Below are 19892 nucleotides of genomic sequence, written 5' to 3' on the forward strand. Positions count from 1 at the left end.
TTAGTTAGTATCAGGATTAGATATCAGAAATAAGCTTGCATGGGGTAAAACCGAGTTTCTCACTCACAAGGATTACTGCCTATATGATTATTTTACTATTTTACTAAGAAAAAACCTTATGTGACAATTCTGATTGTCCAATGCCATAATGGGCAGTCTAGACTAATACCATAGCCCTGTATGATAATTAGCAAGATATACATAAAATTATGACCTGATATATTAGGAGACCAAAAAATAAAGTGTATGAATTAACAAATGAAATAAATAAAAATACAGACATATTGTCTGGCTGTAAAACCATGCAAAATAATATACCTGAATAAAAGATTATATGACATCTGTTAGGATGTTGTAAGTCAAGGACTTCCTACTTAGTGAATTATGTTGGTATAAATTTATATTTCCTCTTCTTCTAATCTAATGTCTCAACCTCATATTTTTAATTTATTCCCTTTCTATGGTTTGCAAAAATAGCTTTACACCATGTTAACAACGAAATGGATATGTATATAGTTGTTCTAAAAGATTGGAACTGCATACTATAAGAAATAAATCTTTGGTATGGTCAATCTCTTGGTCACACAATATACATAGTTCTAGTTTTCTATATGTCATTTGTAAAATAAATTACCATTATCTGAGTTGAGACACATTAAAATACATTAATTGTTTTCAAATCAAACTGCTAGTTTCACATGGCTTTCTATGCCAAAACCAAACAATGGTTTAATTTATTGTGTGAATTTAGCCACTAAAAATCATCAGATATGTATTCATAATTATCTTAAGGGCTATCAATAGCATAACATGTTTCCAATAGATTAATATTACTTTAATAAAAATGTTGAGTCAGTAAAACATTTGGTTAGAGGAGACAAATTCAAATTTATAAAGCTAGAAAACTGAATTTGAAGTAAATTCAATTTCTCAGTCTAATTTCTGAAACAGGCACAAGAAAAAAAATTAAAAACCACATACACGTTACTATGGGCTTTTATGGTTTATACAATAAGAAAACAAAAATTAAATATCTCTCTCTCTCTCTCTCTCTCTCTCTCTCTCTCTCTCTCTCTCTCTCTCTCTCTCTCTCTCTCCCCCCTTCCCTCTCTCTCTCTCTCTCTCTCTCTATCCTATATATTTGCTTCAGGTTTCTACTGCAATGCTCTATTTGATCAATTTTACACTTCTAGTAGACAGTAAGAACAATGAGAAACAATTTTCTGTGTAGAAAATACTATATGCCTGAAAGTGCTTCAGCTTTATAAGTTCAGAGATTTCCCATTTCCTCAAGGGACGACCGCTGAGTCAAAGATTTTGCATTTTGATCTTAGATTCTCCTAGCAGATGTTTAAAAATGCATGTAACTAGACAGCTCCCTTTTGGCTACACATCAGAGAAGGCTTGAAAAACCTAATTTATTCTTTCAAAGGTCAGCTGTAACAGACACCCAAAACTGGTTTCATATCCTTTGGGAAATACTGTATTGTAGAATAAAAAGTCGGTCTGCATTTCAGTAATTTTACCCATTTTCTTGTATACAGCAGGCAGATAATCATCTTGACAAGCAAATATTGTATATACTTCTGAACCATTTATGTTACAATAATACCACAAATAATATATAAATACAGAATGACCAATTATATTTTCTTATTATATATTGAAATCATAAATCCCAAACAAACGTTAAACAAGATTACTCAATGCGCCCAATATCTAATGTAAAGTAGCCATCCTAAGACGTTGGATATGAAAGGAATGGCAAATAAATAAAATAAATAAATAATGTAATATACTATAATGTGATACAAGCTTCAAGCTCTATCTTGTGCTATCTTTAGAAATATGTTATTAAGAATTGTAACTAATAATTACTGTGACTCATAATTTTTAAGGTTTTCTGAATAATTTTGTGACTGAAGAATGAAAATACTTTAAATAATTAGCAATAATGACTACATTTTTTCATAGGGAAAAATAAAATAAAAATCATCATAAATTATTCTATTTTTTCAAATTTAGCATGTGGATGATTACATGCAAATTCAGAATGTAAAAATCCGGGCACGATCCTTTGTTTCTATTCCAGATAATATATGAATAGTAATAAAACTGTACACTAATCTATTCATTATTCTACTAAAGCAACAGCACTCAAGAACAATACATTATGAATATAACTTAATATGTCACTGTAGAATTACTATTTTAGTTTGTTCTTTCCTTAGTATATTGGAATATTTGTTTGGGGAACTGGAAGCCTATTGTATCACAAACACCTCCAAATCCAAATAGGACTTTGATTTCTTTCTTGCACAGTTAGCTATGATATTCAGTAATCTCAGTTTGAAAATCCTTACATCCTTCTCACAACTCTTTTTAAATACATGTATGAATGCATTCTCTAATTCAAACATAGTTTTTTCAGAATTCAATCTTGTAAAATGAGTGGCTTATAAATTTGATAGAAAAATTAAAATATTTTTTGCATCAGGACATACAGTACATTTCACCCATTTCCCCTTTGCCTCCTCCCAAACATTCACAATGATACCTCAAACTTTTGAGTATCTTATAGTTTTGCTAAATAAGGCATCATGGAAGCTACTTTTTATTCAGTTAAACTAGACACCTGTCTAATCCAATACTATCCGTGCTGATTGGCACTGGCAGTTTCAAGGCTTCTAAAAGGAATTATTTCTCGAGTCCTACCCAGAGAGTTTGATTCTAGTGCCTTCTGTAGACAAATATGCAATATTACGAAATATTGATTGAACCCCGAATATCCGGATGTTGATAAGTTAGACAGGTGGACATTAATAGTAATGCCATTCAGAGTAGCAAAAAAACATGATGCCCCTTATTTACCATTGTATTAGCAACTGAATATTATTTCAGCATTTGTGACAGGAAAACATTTTCTCTACATCTTCGGCTGGTTTTGAGAAATCAGGATAAGTTATAAGGGATAAACTGTTCAAACTGTTCATTTCCCGAATAAAGGAGAATATTATTGTCCAGGATGTACAATAGAGAGCCCTAGCATAATTAGAAGACACCTTGAAAATAGATGATTCAGTGGCATTTACTGTTATAAGTATATATTTTTTAAACTAACATTAAGATTGTTATTATACCTTTTTGTAAAAAACACTTGTTTTTTTCTCATCTAGCCAAGATATCACCAGTATTTCCATGTACAATCTTAATGTGTAACTGGATTATACTAAAATAATGATTGGGTGAAAAATAGCTACATTTATGTGTAGCATTGTCCACAACAAGAAAAGATACCTTGCTTTTTCACTATTTCACACGTAAATATATTTCAAACAAAAGTATTTTTTGGTATTATTTTCACATACAACTTACAAATATTGGCCACTATGCATTTTATTCATATTTTTTTCTTTCTTTAAAAACTTTTTCATTGATTATTTGTATATTTTTTCCAAAACAAGCACATCCTGCAATGATTTTCCATAAAGTTTTCCCGAAAATAAGACATGTCCTGATAATAAGGCCATGGCACATTTTTCTGGTGGGCCAAAATATAAGCCCTCCCCTGCAAATAAGCCCCCTGGACAACCTCCCACCTCCAGCCAGGCAGAGCCGCTCACCAACCTAGCGGTATCCCAAAGGTGCCAAGCCGCGGGAAACGGGAGGGAGGCAAAGGTGATCGCATTGCTTGGCACCTTCGGGATACCGCTAGTTTGGTGAGCAGCACTGCGCCCAGCTGAAGAGAGGGGTTGCTGGGCAGCTGCTCTCTTGCAAGTGGGCTCCCAAAGAGCCAGGCACAGCCTCATGGGTGAATAGCAGCGCAACACGACAGCCATTAAGCAACCATGCTCACGAGTGTCCCCTGGCAAACCCCCTTTCCAGCTGGGCACAGCACCATTCACTGACCTAGGGGTATCGCCAAGCTGAATGAGCGCCTGTTCATTGCCACCAGGTCCCGTGGCTTGGCACCTTTGAAATGCCAGTGAATGGTGCTCTGCATGGCGAAGGGGGTTACGTGAGCAGCTGTTCTGTTCGCGCGCCTCCCAGTCTCACGATGCCCTGGCCCAGCTCTCCCTGCAGAGCCAGTACCTCCCAGCATGGCTTTTTCAGCAGCTTCCAAACTGAGTCTTACAGCAGTGGCCGCTCTGGGCGTACGCTCTATGGTTGTACACTCTGCCAGCAGCTGGCCCACAACCATAGAGCGTACACCCAGAGCATCCACTGATGGAAGACTCCAAAAAAGCCATGCTGGGATGGCGGTGGCAGCGGAGGTACCCTGGCTCTGCAGGGAGAGCTGGGCCAGGGCATCGTGATGCTGGGAGGCACGCAAGTGAGAGCAGAACAGCCGTGGTCACTTCATTGCTGTTGTGTTGCGTTGCTGCGACAGTGTAACCCAGTCATTCGCCCATGAGGCTGTGCCCACTTGGAAGAGAGCAGCCACCCGGCAATCCTAAAACAATAACACTCCCCTCATAATAAGGCCCAAGCCATATTTTGTGAGTAAAAAGAAAATAAGACCCTGTCTTATTTTCAGGGAAACACAGTATGTATATAAATTAATTTGAGTCAAATCATAAAATCCATGTGCTAATAGAGATATTTTTTACAATAAGAATTCTTAATGTGACCAAAGTAAGCAACATCCATACATCTAAATATATCAGTATATATAGTTTCTGAACTTATCCCAACATGATTTATTTCCAGTTATTCTCCTCAAGCCTGAAGTGGATAAGCAAGTGTTGAAGCATGCTGGGTTATTAGACTGTACAAGTATACCACTAATACCATCTCATCCCTGATACTACCATATATTCATACATACAATTACTCTCCACAACTGTACAAGAGAAAGAGCCATTTAAAAAAAAACTTGGAATACCAGGCACACTGATCAGCTGTTTGGCAGCTAGCAGAGCAGGGGCAACACTGATGCTGGCAGCCATGGTGAGGCTTGAGGATATTTGGCAAAGCTTCTTTTTGGGCCGCAGCAGCAAATTGGTTACTTTTTAAGAAACAGTGGCAAGCCTCACAAGGCTCTTTGGTGGGATATATGCTGCCTGCAGGCATATTTGTGCAGACCCGGTCTAATCATTATATTAGGATATAAAAGAAAAGTACAAGTCAGCTCCTGCTTTCAAAATAATGGACTGCTATTACTGCTTTTTAAACTTTCATATCTCTTTTTAAAACTATAAATAAGTCTGACAACACTAACATTGGAAAGGACATATGGCTCATTGAAAATAGACATCTCTTGTTCAATGAAATTCTTAAATTAAATTCTTACTATTTTTCCTATTGAACATTGCCAATAATGATTTAGATGAGCCCACTGATTATAAGTTATCTGTCTTTATTCCTAAAAGCCTTGCTAAATCTAAAGTTTATTTAGGCCAGTGTCCTATGTCATATAATGCCCAGGATGAAATGCTGCTCATATTCCTTTGCTTACTACTACATACTCCAAAGAACTGGAGTGGCCAGCTTAAGTTCAGTAATTCCTTTAAAATACTACTAAACCTATTTTGTCTCTTCAAATTCTTCTGAACAGCAAAAAAGTAGTAATGTGGCAATATTTTCAATGTGCTGGATCTTTCAAGAATTTAGTTTAGTGGTAGGTGAAGGAACTGGGCTAGACAATGCTAATATTAGATGAAAACAGAACTGACTGTATCCAAAAATATAGATTAATGCAAGAACAATTAAGTGATATATTTGAGGGATCTATTCTAGGCCCAGAAATGCTTAACACATTTATACATGATCTCAATGAGAAGTTTGAAAATATGATTGACAAATTTGCAGAAGGAGGGATTACAATCATACTAGCAGAGGACAGTATCTAATGCTGACATGGATACAAAATTCATCAAGATGTATTTTAAATGACAAAGATGCAAAGTTCTACATTTGGTAAAGGAAAACTAAAGACATGAATATGGGAGTGGGGAAGGGGCAGCAATGGATAACAACACATGGGAAACCAATTGGGACTCATGGAAGACCAGAAGCTGAAGCTGAGTAAAGAGTAAAGAGCTTCGAAAAAAGGAAATACAACACTAAAATACTTTGAGTAATATTTTGAGTAAGGTATCATGAAAGTCTTAACTTTGACCAAAAAAATGCTTTGAGAACTTTGCTGAAAATAATATTTTTAAATCATTCATCTGCAAAGTTATGTAGTTAGGAGACAAAAAATTGCTTTGATTCAGAATGTAAAATATCCCACTTGGAGAAAGTATGCATGAAAAATATCTTGGAAAAATAGTTGATTATAACATTAAATAGGAATTAGCTATGCAATAATGAAAGAAAATCATTGTTTCATTTTATTCTGCTTTGAACAGAGCCCATGGGTAACTTACGTTGGTAATAATTTGCTTTTCTCCCATTCTGGAGTTGGGAATAAAAAATATGTTAGTACAAAAGTACTGATCTTTACTACACATCAAACACCAGGTGTTCAGTGTTACTGTGCTATTGTAACATGAGCAAGGTTCCAGGTGGAGATTCTCTGAATTCCAACCATCTCTCTCTTCCCATCCAGCATAATCATTTTGCAAGAAAAAGAACTACCAATCACTTCCCTAATAAATTCTGTTTTGGATTTGGTTTGGTATTATAGTTCAGGATGGGCATAATATTCTAAACTGCCAATTCCCAGGCACCACTAAGAAACTTGATTAGGTCAGGATTCAGGAAGTGACAAAGCTACCACTAGGAAAACGAAGCTGGGTTACCACTATGAATACATACATGGGGAATTTGCCTGGATGTTTAGAAGGAAGAGGAAATGTCATAGCTACTGGTAACACAAGATTTCTCATCAGGACATCTACCAAACCAGAAGGAAATAGCGATCCTTCCCACTTACAGAAGGTTAGTGAGAAGATGATGACTGAGCTCATCAATTTCAATCTACCAGAACTCTTAGACAGCCTGCTGTTTTAGGTCTTTTCAGACTTTAAACAAAGGAAACACAATTTTCGTTACTTTTGTATAGAAAGGAAGTGAGCTGTTTGTTGGAGCTGTAATAATATTTCATTCAAATATGTTATTTGGGGGGTGGAGGGAAATCCCAGAATATTTTTACTGTAATTTATATTTCATTTATTAATTTGAATTTGAATATTGTAATACTTTAATATGTTATGTTCTTTTTAATTATATGTCTACATGGAAATTAAGCAAGTTATTTACAAATATAGACTATATATCATCAGGTATAATCAAATATGGCCATGCTTTATTGAAACTCTGTAAAACTATACATGCATTCACTATCTTATACAGACATGTACATGTATATACCACAATATTTTTTCTTTTTTTTTCTGTCTTCACTTTAATTAAATTATTAAAAACAAATTCTAAATGAACAGAAAAACCTAAGGGAATAAGGGACACATCCACCACTTGCACAACTCAAAAGTCTGAATAATTTGAGCACTTCAGACATACAGTAGAAGAATGTTTCCTATTTGTCACAATTAGGAGGGAAGGATAAGGTAGAGGGAGGAACCCTCTTCCTAAAGACGGAGGGAGGAAGTCCTTATCTTCTGCATCAACAAGGAATAGAAGCACTTATTTGCAATGTTAACAGTACCAGGATATTTGATTATTTCCATATCTTGTTGCTGCAAGGGCAACCTACTACTTTTCTCATGACTTTTCAAAAAAAAAAAAACCTGAATGGGTAAAAAATAAGACCAAAATATTTTCAAGATAAATTTAGCATCCAGTATTTAAGTAGGTGAGTTTCTCAGTTATTCTTTCTGACATCTTCAGTTTCTGTTGCTATAGAAACCACAGCACCCAGCATTCAGGACAGTCTTGGGGTTTGTCATTGATTCCTATTTCGAGTCTCTGACCAGGGATTCTAGGAATTATGCTGGATTCTCGAAACAGCCACTTTTCAAATGTAATACTGTGGGTCCTTACCTCTCATGTCAAGCAAGGTAGCCGTTGCTTCATCTCATTTGGTGGCCCATATTCAGCTCATATGTAAATTGTCATATGACTATCAGAAATTGCATAGCATAAATACCACTTCACTCAAGAGCTCAGTTGTTAATAATGTGATGGTTCATTCCCCATAGGTATCAACTGAGTAAAGACCATTGAAATTGATTTCACAGGCCATATACTCCAACTAGTACCAGCCTGACCAATTAGATCAAGGAAGTGGAACCTGCTATTGATCCCATAGTTTTGAGCAGTTCAGGAGTCTAATTCAAGATGGGTAAGAATGATCAAAAAGAAATACAAATAACCAAGGATTTTGAGGGCGGCGGGAACTGGGAAGAAACAAAAAGTTAAGAAAATTAACCATATCAGAATATGTTATTCCTAACGTCGACATCAAGTCTGCTGCTTATAACATATTTTTACATACTGGAGACTTTAATTTATTATCCTCACTTATCACAACTTTAAGAGTCTTTGAAGTCAGAATATTGTGTTAAAAAACAATTTGCTATGAAATACAAACATGTTTTGTAGAAATTACTGAGTAATTCTTAATTAAAGTTGAAATAATGTAAATTCTTTCAGAAGATGAATAAAGGTTGATATTAAGTAGTGTTCGTACAAAATCAAACACAGATTTCTATTTAAAAATAAATAAATGTCCTAAAAACTAAATATATGACAATATGACACACCTTTTTAGGAACTTAAAAATAATTTTAATAAAAATAGAAAATAAAGAAAAGGTTCACCTAAAATATGCAACAATGACAATAATATCCAATATCTGGTGCAATCAAAACATGAAATGACATAAAATAGCTGGGTATGTTTATTTACACATCACCAATATATACTATATATTCTAGTGTAACTCCCAACAGTTTACAAATTAAAATTTAAAATAATGAGGTAGTAAAATATATTCCCTTGATAAAAAGGTTAACAAAAGCTGACACTCAACCTAACTCTAATGATGACACACACCCTAGAGTCTTATATTGGTTTACACCTTCCCAAAAGCCCACAGAGTGGATGCTACCCAAGCCACTTACCAAGTGGGACACAAGTATGTTGATCATTATAGCAGAGATTGCCAAACTTTCCCAGTTTCCCTTGGCATCTCAGTGACTTTTTCATGCTACCCCAGCATCCAAATTGAATCACAGTCAACTCTAACATTTCCCTTTATTAAATACTAAAGTATTAGGTGGTACTCCTGAGAGTTTAGTGTAGGGTACCAGAACACGAAAGGACAGTTTGGGAGTCATAGTTTTGTAAATTAAAACCAACTCTTGGAATTGCATTCAGAAACTTATCCAAAATCTAAATGCTGCAATTTCATTCAGAGTCAGAATAGGAGCTGACTGACAACAAGGCATTTTTGGATAGCATTCCAGCCTTGCAAGAGTTCAATTTCAGCTTCTTTCATTCCATTCAGCACCCCTTTTAAATCTTTAAACATGAAGTCAAATTCTCCAATGCATGTCAGGTTTATCTGTATAATTACCATATTTTTCGGAGTATAAGACCCACCGGAGTATAAGATGCAGCAAGGTTTTGAAGAGGAAAAAAAGTTTTTGCACTCTGCAAACCTCCCAAAACCGGGAAATGCCCCCCCCCCAATGCAGGAATAGCCTTTAGGGAGCTTGCAGAGTGCTAGGGGGGAGGGGGAAACAAGCAAAAAATGGGCCATTTTTCGCAAAAATGGGCCCGTTTTTCATTTTTAAAAGGCGCATGGATAGCCTTTACGAAGCTTATAGAGTGCTCCTGGAGGCACGGGGGGTAAAATTGGGCAAAACATGGGCCATTTTTTGCTAATTTCTGCCCTCCCCAGCTACCAGGAGCTCTCTAAAAGCTTCCTAGAGGCTCTGCATGGCCATTTTGGTGAAGGGGCAGGGTTTTGGGAGGCATAAAATGCTGTATTCAGTGCATAAGCCGCACCCAAATTTTCAGCCTCTTTTTTGAGGGAAAAAGGTGCATCTTATACTCCGAAAAATACGGCATATCAACAGCATTTTGTTAATATTTCATCCTAAATTAATGGATGATTTCTGCTAATAGTTTCATATAAATATTGAACAGCCAAGGACACAAAATCCCACAGTGTCCCATCACTCACTAAATCTGCCACAGGAAAAAATGGAATCACTGCAAAATAGTCTGTAAGTCTAGATCCATAATAAAGAATGTAATTTGAACATATGCCACAATTCTGACTTTTGCATGTGGAAACATAATTTTTAATCTTTCTCTGTTTTTCCAGACATTAATATGATCAACTTGTACAAAGATTGGTAATGTTTGCAGTGATAGGAAATATACCCCACTTCTTCCTGCTATCCTTTTATGTTGTCCTTAAGGGCTACTAATGGTTGATTTTGTTATTTTCTAAGGCACTATATTACGGTTATCAAATTTGAGACTCAGCTTTACACCTCTTCTAGAAAACAATTACATTAAGAACTGAATTAAGGACAGAACAGGTTAAAATTGTGACATGGAAGTCAGATATGGCATAAGGTACAGTAATGCAATTTAGTTTCTTACTAATACTTTATACTGCTAACAAAATACTAATGGTAGTTATGGAGCAACAAGGACTTGAGTTATTCCCCTATAACTTTTCATATTTTGCTAAAAGACGTTGAGTTCTTCTCTCTTCTGTCATCACTTAACTGTTGATCCCCCAGTGTTTAAGGAATATGATCGTCTGCATAATTAGCTTCCCTAAAGCTAATGTCTAACTTATGTTTGGGTTAAATGGTACCATCACCACCATTATCAACTTCCACACAAATATTCAATCCTAATCAGCTGTCAAAATGCCTATAATTGAATTTTCAACATTCATATAAGTACTAATTGTATGAATACTACATCAAGTTTGCCTCTAAACAATCAAATAATATAAGGTGTAGATGTTACCTGAGAGATCATCTATATCAGGGGTGTCAAACTCACACCGTATGCATCACACGCTGACCACCCCCCACTCCCATTTTAGCGAAGGGGGAAAAAGTTGTGATACGTCACAGGCTGTGTCACAAATTTGACACCCCCGATCCCTGTGATGCCAGTGCAAAAATCCACTATTGCGGCATCCCTAAAAGTTGGCCACGCATACTCTGTTTAAATACTTCAAATAAATGAGAGTCCACAACTTCACAGAGCAATTTGTTCCATTGTTAAATAAGTATTGCTGTTAGGAATTTGGCCAATCAAAATGTCTTCATCATTTAAACCCACTGTTACTTATCCTACTATCTGGAGCAACTTTGAATTTCTCCATGACAACTTTGCAGACCTAGCATATATACTGCAGACTTTTTTTCCTGCTAAGCCTATTCGACATCTTAAATAGTCCGTTATGCTTTTTCTTTTGAGGTCCCTTATCATCTGGTTAATTTTTTTCTCCATATGTTGTCAGTATCTTTCCTAAAACACGGCCAGAATCGATCACAGTATTATAGGTGTGCTACAACAGCACAAAACAGAGAGTAATTAATTTGTTTTGATTTTGACACTGCATTTTTATATATTTTAACATGATTCTTGCTCAAAAAAGTATCAAATTCTCTATTTTCAAACAAAATGAAATACATTGTTTTCTGAGAAACAACATTTTAGTATTATTGGTCTTATAGGTAATACATTCAGACATAAGAAACAAATTAAGTCATTCATCCCTATTTACCCTGTGATGTTCATTTACATATTAATATTTCAGTTTACATCTTTGAGTGCATGATATGAAACTCTGGATTACAGAATGGAACAGGTATGTGTTCTTCCCTCCTCTTCTCTGGAACAGCCACTACAGTTATTATGATGATGCCCTCAAAACTACAGATCTATGACAAGTTGCTAAAGGCCAACTCAATGTGGCCAACTTGCTGCGGCCAACTCGCCCTGTGGTGAGTTGGTCGCAGCGAGTTGAATGTGGCGAGTTGGTTACAGTGAATTGTCCCATTCCACAAAACTACTGGGAACCAAGAGCCTGGTATCCTATTAGGAATCTTCTTGCAAAAGAAGCATTAACCCTGAGGAGAGATTTACGTTTGATTGACCCAAATATATTATTAGAACAGATCTGAACTCACTTGCTCATACAATTAATGTTTTATTAGAACAATTACAGAAGTAATCAAATGACATAAGGGTATATAGAAAACAAGCTAGAATAAGAGCTAGTTTGGAATAATAGTTAAGATATTGGCCTAGAAACCAGGAGATTGTGAGTTCTAGTTCTGCCTTAGGCGTGAAAGTCGGCTGGTTGATCTTGGATCTGTTATTCTCTCAGCCTAACCCACCTCACAGAGTTGTTGTTGTAGGGAAAATAGGAGGAGGGAAAATAGGTATGTAGACTGCCTTGACTAATTTAAATAAGTAGGATAAAAAAGTAGGATAAAAATAAATAAACATTGACAGACCTAATAAAAACTTACATAAAACTTTCACAACTGTGAAGAAGATTATAGAGAAAACATACCAGAATATTCAATCTTGTTCTTTATAGTCTCATCTCAGTCCAGGATTCTCATTCATATAATATTTTTACTGTATATTGATTTGGAAGAAGTCCTTTCAAACTGCAAAAAAAAAAAAAAAGATTCTGAACTGATTAAAATAAGGATAGGTTTATATAGTTATGATAATTTATGGGATTGAAGCCTAATAATTTGAAAGGACTTTGTCTATTCTGTTCATGACTTTCTCCTATTAATAAGTATATTTTAAAGACAAAATGGGATTGTATTCTGTTGAACATACTTGCAATATTCTGTGTAACCAAGGATCCAGAGGTGGGTTGCTAATTTCTTTACTACTGGTTCGGGCACACTGCCTTGCGTGCTCGTGATGCTTCTGCGCATGCACAGAAACGTCCGGGCAGGTGGGTGGAGCCTCCCACCACCGCTACTATCAGTTCAGCCGATTTGGGCTGAACCGGCAGCAACCCACCACTGCAAGGACCTGATTATACCAACTGATCTTTATAATTCAACCTGGCTCCAATCTTATTCTTCTAGTGAATGGAAAGAAATCCATCCTATCAGTACAGATGGACAGGGTGAAAGGCTGGAGACAACACAAGGATTGGTTGGTTGATTCTTCAATTATGCTCAACACCAAAACATCAGCTTGCTAACAAAGATTTGCTACTCTTCCTGACTCGATCACTATGTTTACACAATACATTTAATCTTGGTTATTATCATTTTCTGCCTTTACACTTGACTGAAACATAAATTAACAAATGGCTTAGGTTCACATGAGGCTAGGCAACAAAAACAACAAAAATAACAAAGATCTGAAAAGAACTTTAATCAAATTTTAAATCAAATCAAATCTTCATTACGCCCAGCATAACCTAATTTATGTATATTTCGATAAAATCGGAGAAGAAAAAACACAAAAATTACTAGAAGAAAAATAAATCATCTTGCTAAAACCTTAATTGTACAATGTATAAAAAGGTAATATAACATGGTAGATTCAAAATTGTAACTACTAACAGTGGATAATGAATATTAAATGGAATTTTAAAATGTGCATTGTGTATAAAGAAGAAATATTATTAGTAATATTTGATTTGGAACAAATCATTAATTTGGGGGACTAGGGAAAAATATAAATTCATAAAAACTTCAAAAAGCACAACTTCAGTTCAAATCATTCTTCAAAATAAGAAAATATTATCTACTGTCAGCTAAACAATATTCTGTATTTCAATTTAATAGGCTTCAAAGGATATGTGCAGAAGTTCAGTGCTTTGATCTTCATGAAGAATTGGTAATATTTCCCAGGATTTCCCTTCTATATCTTGTTTTAATGAAACTCATTGGGTATCTGGTAGTCAGAGGAATAGTCTAAATTGAAACATTAATAACAATATGCCAAAGGGCAATACAAGATCACTACATTCTATGAGTTTGCTCATCACTGCCAATATTTCTGTACAGTGCAATTTAAATATACAGTAAAGTATGCAAAAGGAATTCATAGGCTGGGGATTTTTGTGGCCAGGAGGAAGAAAGTAAGAATTGCAAACTGAAAACAACTTGCAGGAATGATTTTAGAAAAGCACAAAATGGGACACCCAGTTAAGGCCTAGGCTTTTATGTGTAGATGGGGAGCAGAGGGGAACAAATCAATAGAAGGATTTAGAGGAAATCTGTCTTTGGTAGTTATGAAGCAATAATTCTCTTTATTCTCTAAATAACTTGCAATAACACTGCATTAGACATAACACAACACTCATTTGCATTAATGGATGATAATTCCAAACCACTAAGATCTGTAATGCGATGATACAGCAAGATAAATTATTTTATATAAAAATGATGAAAAAAAACTATTCTGATTTTCCTTTATCTTTTTTATATAAAAGTAATTATCTTACTTTTACTTAAACTGTTTACTTACTTAAAGCATTCTGTCTTTTCTTGCCGGTGTTCTAGCCTGTATCTTTTTTTTATGGAGCTACTCATTCCCGAAGAAATGGGCAAAAATATAGTAAAACTAGGAACAGGAAGAGGCAGAAATGTCGTACTTCTCAGGCTTCTCAAGTCAGAATAATTTAATATTTAATGGGCATTACCATGCTCCATATTTTAACTTGGTAGCCAATTGCAAAAAAATTGTTTTTGCACAATCAGAATACAAAGTCAGAACATATAAGCAGGGGAAATACAGAACTGGAAAGTTAAAAATAAATAAATAAATTGAATGCCTCAATAAAATCATATAATTTGTGCCAATACAAAAGGAGCCAGAATGGCTTCACTGAGGATAAAGAGAGATTATTATTAACATGCTTGGGAGAACCTGAAATTTAATAATGCTCTATGAAAACAAACTGAAAGTAATAGCTGGAGAAGAAAAGAAGAATGGGGGAAAAACAGAAAAATCAAAACAATGGGAAAGAGGACTGGCCCAGCTTAAAATGAATGTCTGATTGGAAATGTGAACAAAAACACTTCTGTTAAGAAAGCGAATAAATACAGCATTTCTGTTGTATCTTCTTTGGCTGTGTATGAGAGAAAGAATGAGGGAGGTAGCATTTTGAACATCATTGAGTTACAAAGATGTTTACATATAAATCTGACTAGAAATTTGAGATGTAGTATTTATAACATTTCTAAAGCACAGACGTGGAATGCTGGCAGTGTTGTATTAAACAAATTAACAAGATACAATGTTTAATATGGGTTTCATTTAATGAAGGAGCTTTAACACACTCCTACTCAATTGACACACCACATGTTTCACAAATACACATATGCCTAACAATATTATACTTCAGAAGCAGAAGGCAGTACAAGCCTACAAAGATGAAAAGATAATGGAAAATGTAAGACTAGGTTCACAAATTACAGGAAGTCAAAACATAAGAATAATTAATTGTAAAAACATTTGTATTGCAATTGATGAAGCCCAATATAAAGGTGACAGCTGAAATGCTTCAACAGTACCTTCTGTTAGTTAATCAATAATGCTGTATCTGGCACCAGTTAATAGAGACAGTGTAATTCTATCACTTAATATTTTTAAGTAAACATACAAAAGATGAAAATGTACATACATCATCAAGAAGAGTGACAATAAATATTTCAAAACAGCATTCTGTGCTTCAATTAATTATGAAGTATTTCCTTTTGGTTTCTGATACCAGGAAATAATTGCCTATTATCTGGCCACTGATTTACGCAAGTAAATGATCCAGTTGGAATTTGTTTAGTTATCTTTTTTTCAAGTTGTTTCTCTTTCTTCATCATCCCTTTCTGAGTTTTTGATAATGTTGTGGAAATCTATATAACATCTTACACATTTTTCTTCTAAAATACATACATTTATCAATGCAGCTTTGTAAGCAATTTAATGCAGGATATGTGTGCATGTGCTTTTTATGCATAACTGTCGTTAGTACATACATTTTGTACATTCATTTTCATTTGCAAGTTCACACATTTATACATTTATAAAGTTGTTTAACCTCATGCATTGGTTTCACAAGAGCAAATCAAATTTGTGCTACTTTATATATTGAGAAATGATTGTGATGTGGAATTTCTTGGATATCCCGCAATGCTTCATTATGACAATCTTTCAACCAAAAATACTATTAAACTCTTAATTTAAATCTATTTCACTGTAAATATATTTGAAGATAACCCTTTGCCAAATAAGTGTCATTAATACATGACAGAACCGTGTGTTTTCTTCAGTAAGTTTATAGTTTAGTTGTAATCAGACTTTGAACAAAGTGCAATTTTGCACTTCTCTTGAGCCTTTCTTTTGCTGGAGGGACTTTTTCTTTGTTTTGATTAGGCTAAATTCTTTGACTTCAAGCTTCATATATCATAATTCTACCTATATAATCCTTAACAATCCCCTTACATACTCCAATTCATCTAAAACTGAATAATGTTCCAAAAGACCCAACCAAAGTCTGTTAATCTGAAGACTAATGCATGCCATTTATTAACTAAATTTTAACTAAATTTGTCTCTTTCTATATTGAACATTTTGAAGACTTCATCTACTGACTTTCTTAAAGAAGAAGCATCACCTTTATTATCTCAAATCTCAGGCACCTTCAATTATATTTTCAATATTACATAATATACAACAGAATTAAGGATCACATCACAGTTACAAATGCTTTAAGCAAAACTTTCTTTAAATTATAAAACATTATTCAACGGGGCACCGCTTATTACAATATTAAAAGACTATTTTGGGTCTCCCAATTGATGCCTAATTGGGAGACAGCAATCATTTTTGAAAGCCATTAGCTAACGCCTTGTTGCTAGACATAGAGTGGACCCCTAAAATCAATGGGATTAATCATGCACTTCTTCCTGCATGTTAAAGAAATACATTCTTTAAAAATATTAGTTTGTGTACGTGCGAATTAAATCAAAAATGTTACTGGTAACGCATTCGGTATCACGCTGCATCTACAGTTGCAATTTTAGGAATTGCTTTAAGGAAAAAAAGTTAACCGTTAATGTGTTTTTCAGGCATCTGAAACTCCCAAATAATTTTCTCTGCTAGCCTGAGATCATTATTACATTAGCCTGGCATACAAAACCCAAACAACAAGTCAAACCAGCAATTTTCATCCAACAGAGGGGGGAAAGAAACCCTGCTGTATTTCTTCAATAAGCAGTTAGTATTGGGGGTGAAAAACATCTAAAAAACCTAAATCTTTCTGAAAGATTTTCTAATATGCAAAGGACATTAAATAAAGATGAACATACTTTGTAACAACAAAATCTGATGCTATTCAATGAAATAGTATAAAACTAGGGAGCCTCTATCAGAAGAATACTTCTATTTACATATCTTTTGTACAGTCAGTGATAATAAAATAGCAGTGGGAGGCAGTATGGAATACATATACAAAATTGACCCAATATACATCTGGCTGGAGAATGGAATACTAGGCATTCATTTCAGTTTACATGCTGTCTCATCATCAGATATCAGAAATGAAACACCGATGAAAGAGAAAGTGAATGCCAATTTCCTCCTTCTGGAGCCAAGTTTTCAGTGGCTCTTTAAAATAATAGATAGTTGTTTGCTGAGAGTGGCTTGTTCCATACCATTAACTCAGAACAAAACGTATTTTGAGTAGGACAGCAATGTTTACTTCTAATAAATGATTAATACATGCCACATTTATCACTTGGAAACAAAGACATTTAGTCACAATTTTAAAGATAAATCATGGTGCATGGAATTAATGTAAAAAAGGATTGCCTTAGTCCCTAAAATGGCAAAGAGAGAGGTCAGACTGGCCATAGCAACCAAGAATAGTCTTTTAAACATTTAGAAAGACTTAAGCAATCACTAGAAAGAGCTGAAATCTCTTTTTAATCTTCTGGAGTGTGAAAATCAAAATTAAAAAGATTAGATTATCCTATGCCCATCACAATAGGTCCAAAAGGGAAAAACTATTTTCTTGTCCTTGCATCACATTGAATAAATAACATGCATTCCAGCTGAAATGAATGTTTCAAAGCAAACAAAATCTCAATGTTATTTTTCCATGAAGAAGCATAATTACATAATTATAAAATGAAACTTAGAAATGGGTGATTTAATATAATGCAGCTCTCTCACAGATCATAATACACACTGCTTTCAAATTGCCTGCTTTGCTCTATTTTACAACCAATAAAAGATAATAATTAATTCTATATCAGAGATAGTCTTTTGCTGAACCAGTTAGGTCTTTTAAAAGGATTATTTGCTGTAGCTAGTCCTAGCTGTTTTTTTAACTAACAAATACCAGTAATAATTTGTGGCTTTTTTCATCAATATAAATAACAAAAAGTACATATTAGACTTTTTAAGCTGTTTCCCTGCTGTTGTTTTTCATTGTATAATTCAATTTATTTTGCTAACACTCTTGGTCATCTTTTTAAGATATAACTTTATGGTTCAAATTGCATTTTCCTCAATTGTTATGAATTTCTCTGAATTACATATTTAGGAAGTCGCTTAACAATAAACTACTACACACCTATGATGTAGGGAGGATCACCGTATTATTTATTTATGCAGTTCACAAAAAACCCTGCCTACTTCTGTTATGCTCTGCAATGTGTTTTGTTAACATTGCATTGTGCTAATAATTTAGATACTTGACATTTTTCTAATGGAAAAACATACTTCCAATTAATGTAAAGTACTCGGAAAACAACATATTAAAGTTTGAACTTTACACCTGCACGAAAAAATATCCCTGAGATCATGAGGTCTTCTGCTTCAGCCGTTCGTGTATATTGTTACTTGAACTCGGCAGGAAAAGTTCATTAATTTTTTAAAAGTCTGACCTCAAGACAGGCAAGGGTGTAAAAAAAAAGTAAAATAAATGGGACGGATCGCCAGGGCGAAGGGACATTTTGCACTCCCAACTGTAATGAACAAGTAAGCACTCTATTCTAAGGACCATACTCTCCCTTCTGCAAAAAAAGAAAAGGAGGGAAAAAGAAAAGAAAAGAACCCATTCTGGCGTCCGAATGTTAACAGCCACTCGAATTCGAAGAGTTCCCATCTCCGAAAAAGCGGGGCAAGTCCGTTTCTGCACAGGCAATGTATGCCTACGATCCGGGCTTTGCAAAGAGCTTTCACCCTGAAAATAAGGTAAGCCTAGGATAAAACCCTACTCTTCAAGGACTCGAAAAGTGTGGAGGAAATAAAGACTCTCCCTTACCCCAACTTGAAAGCCGAACGAAGCTCCTTCGTTGTTGTCATCTCCCGGGGCCCCCTCTTCACACCATGGCGACGGGTGCTGCACTGGGCTCGGTTGTAGCGGTGACACTTAAGCTGCCTGCTCAGACCAGCGGGGGGGGGGGGGGCGGAGGCGTGAGCGCGCGCGCGCCCGCCTGGAAGGGGCGAGGAGCGGCATGTGCTTCTTCTGCAGCGACAGTGTCTGACTGAACTAGTGAAAGAGAAAGGCAGCCCGCCGAGTTCTACATCGGGAACCTCGCTTTCAGGCCAAGTCAAGGCTGGCAAGAAATGATTAAAGCTCAGTCGGCCCCCTCCTCATGCAAGAGCCGGGATTCCTTCTCGCCTTCCTCGCTTCCCCTCCGCGGGAAAGCGGGGCTCTCATTATGCATTCTCCCGGAGGAAGCCTCCTCGTAGTAGGCAAAGCTTTCCCCAGATTGCTTGGTCCCTGCCCAGCGGTCCATGCAGAATACAGGTACCTATTGTTCCCCGGACTAAGCTGCAGCCAGCCGCCCAATCTCTGGCAGACCTCAACAACCACTGAGCCTGAGTTTATTTATTTATTTTAACCCTCCATAATCCTCCGCAGCTCCCTATGGGTTAAATGCAATATATGGTATATGGTAGGCTTTTTTTCCCCCTTCACATGAAAACCAAGAAATCGTATTTGTCAGTGT

The 19892-nt window shown here is 35.5% G+C and overlaps 1 long non-coding RNA gene across 3 annotated transcripts in view; it reads right to left on the minus strand.

The window, feature by feature from the left end:
* LOC106537419 (uncharacterized) overlaps positions 1-19280 on the minus strand; it is a 92790-nt gene extending 73510 nt beyond the window's left edge. For all 3 annotated transcript variants that reach the window (XR_015697736.1, XR_015697735.1, XR_015697734.1), the window contains exons 1-2: positions 19202-19280; positions 12467-12566 (exon numbers count right to left, since the gene is read on the minus strand). This is a non-coding gene — a long non-coding RNA (uncharacterized LOC106537419). The remainder of the gene's footprint in view (positions 1-12466; positions 12567-19201) is intronic.
* Positions 19281-19892: the final 612 nt, after the last annotated feature.

Source organism: Thamnophis sirtalis, unplaced genomic scaffold, assembly GCF_051295495.1.
Source record: "Thamnophis sirtalis isolate CommonGarterSnake01/CBP01778 unplaced genomic scaffold, rThaSir2_p1.2 scaffold_9, whole genome shotgun sequence".
Taxonomy (NCBI): domain Eukaryota; kingdom Metazoa; phylum Chordata; class Lepidosauria; order Squamata; family Natricidae; genus Thamnophis; species Thamnophis sirtalis.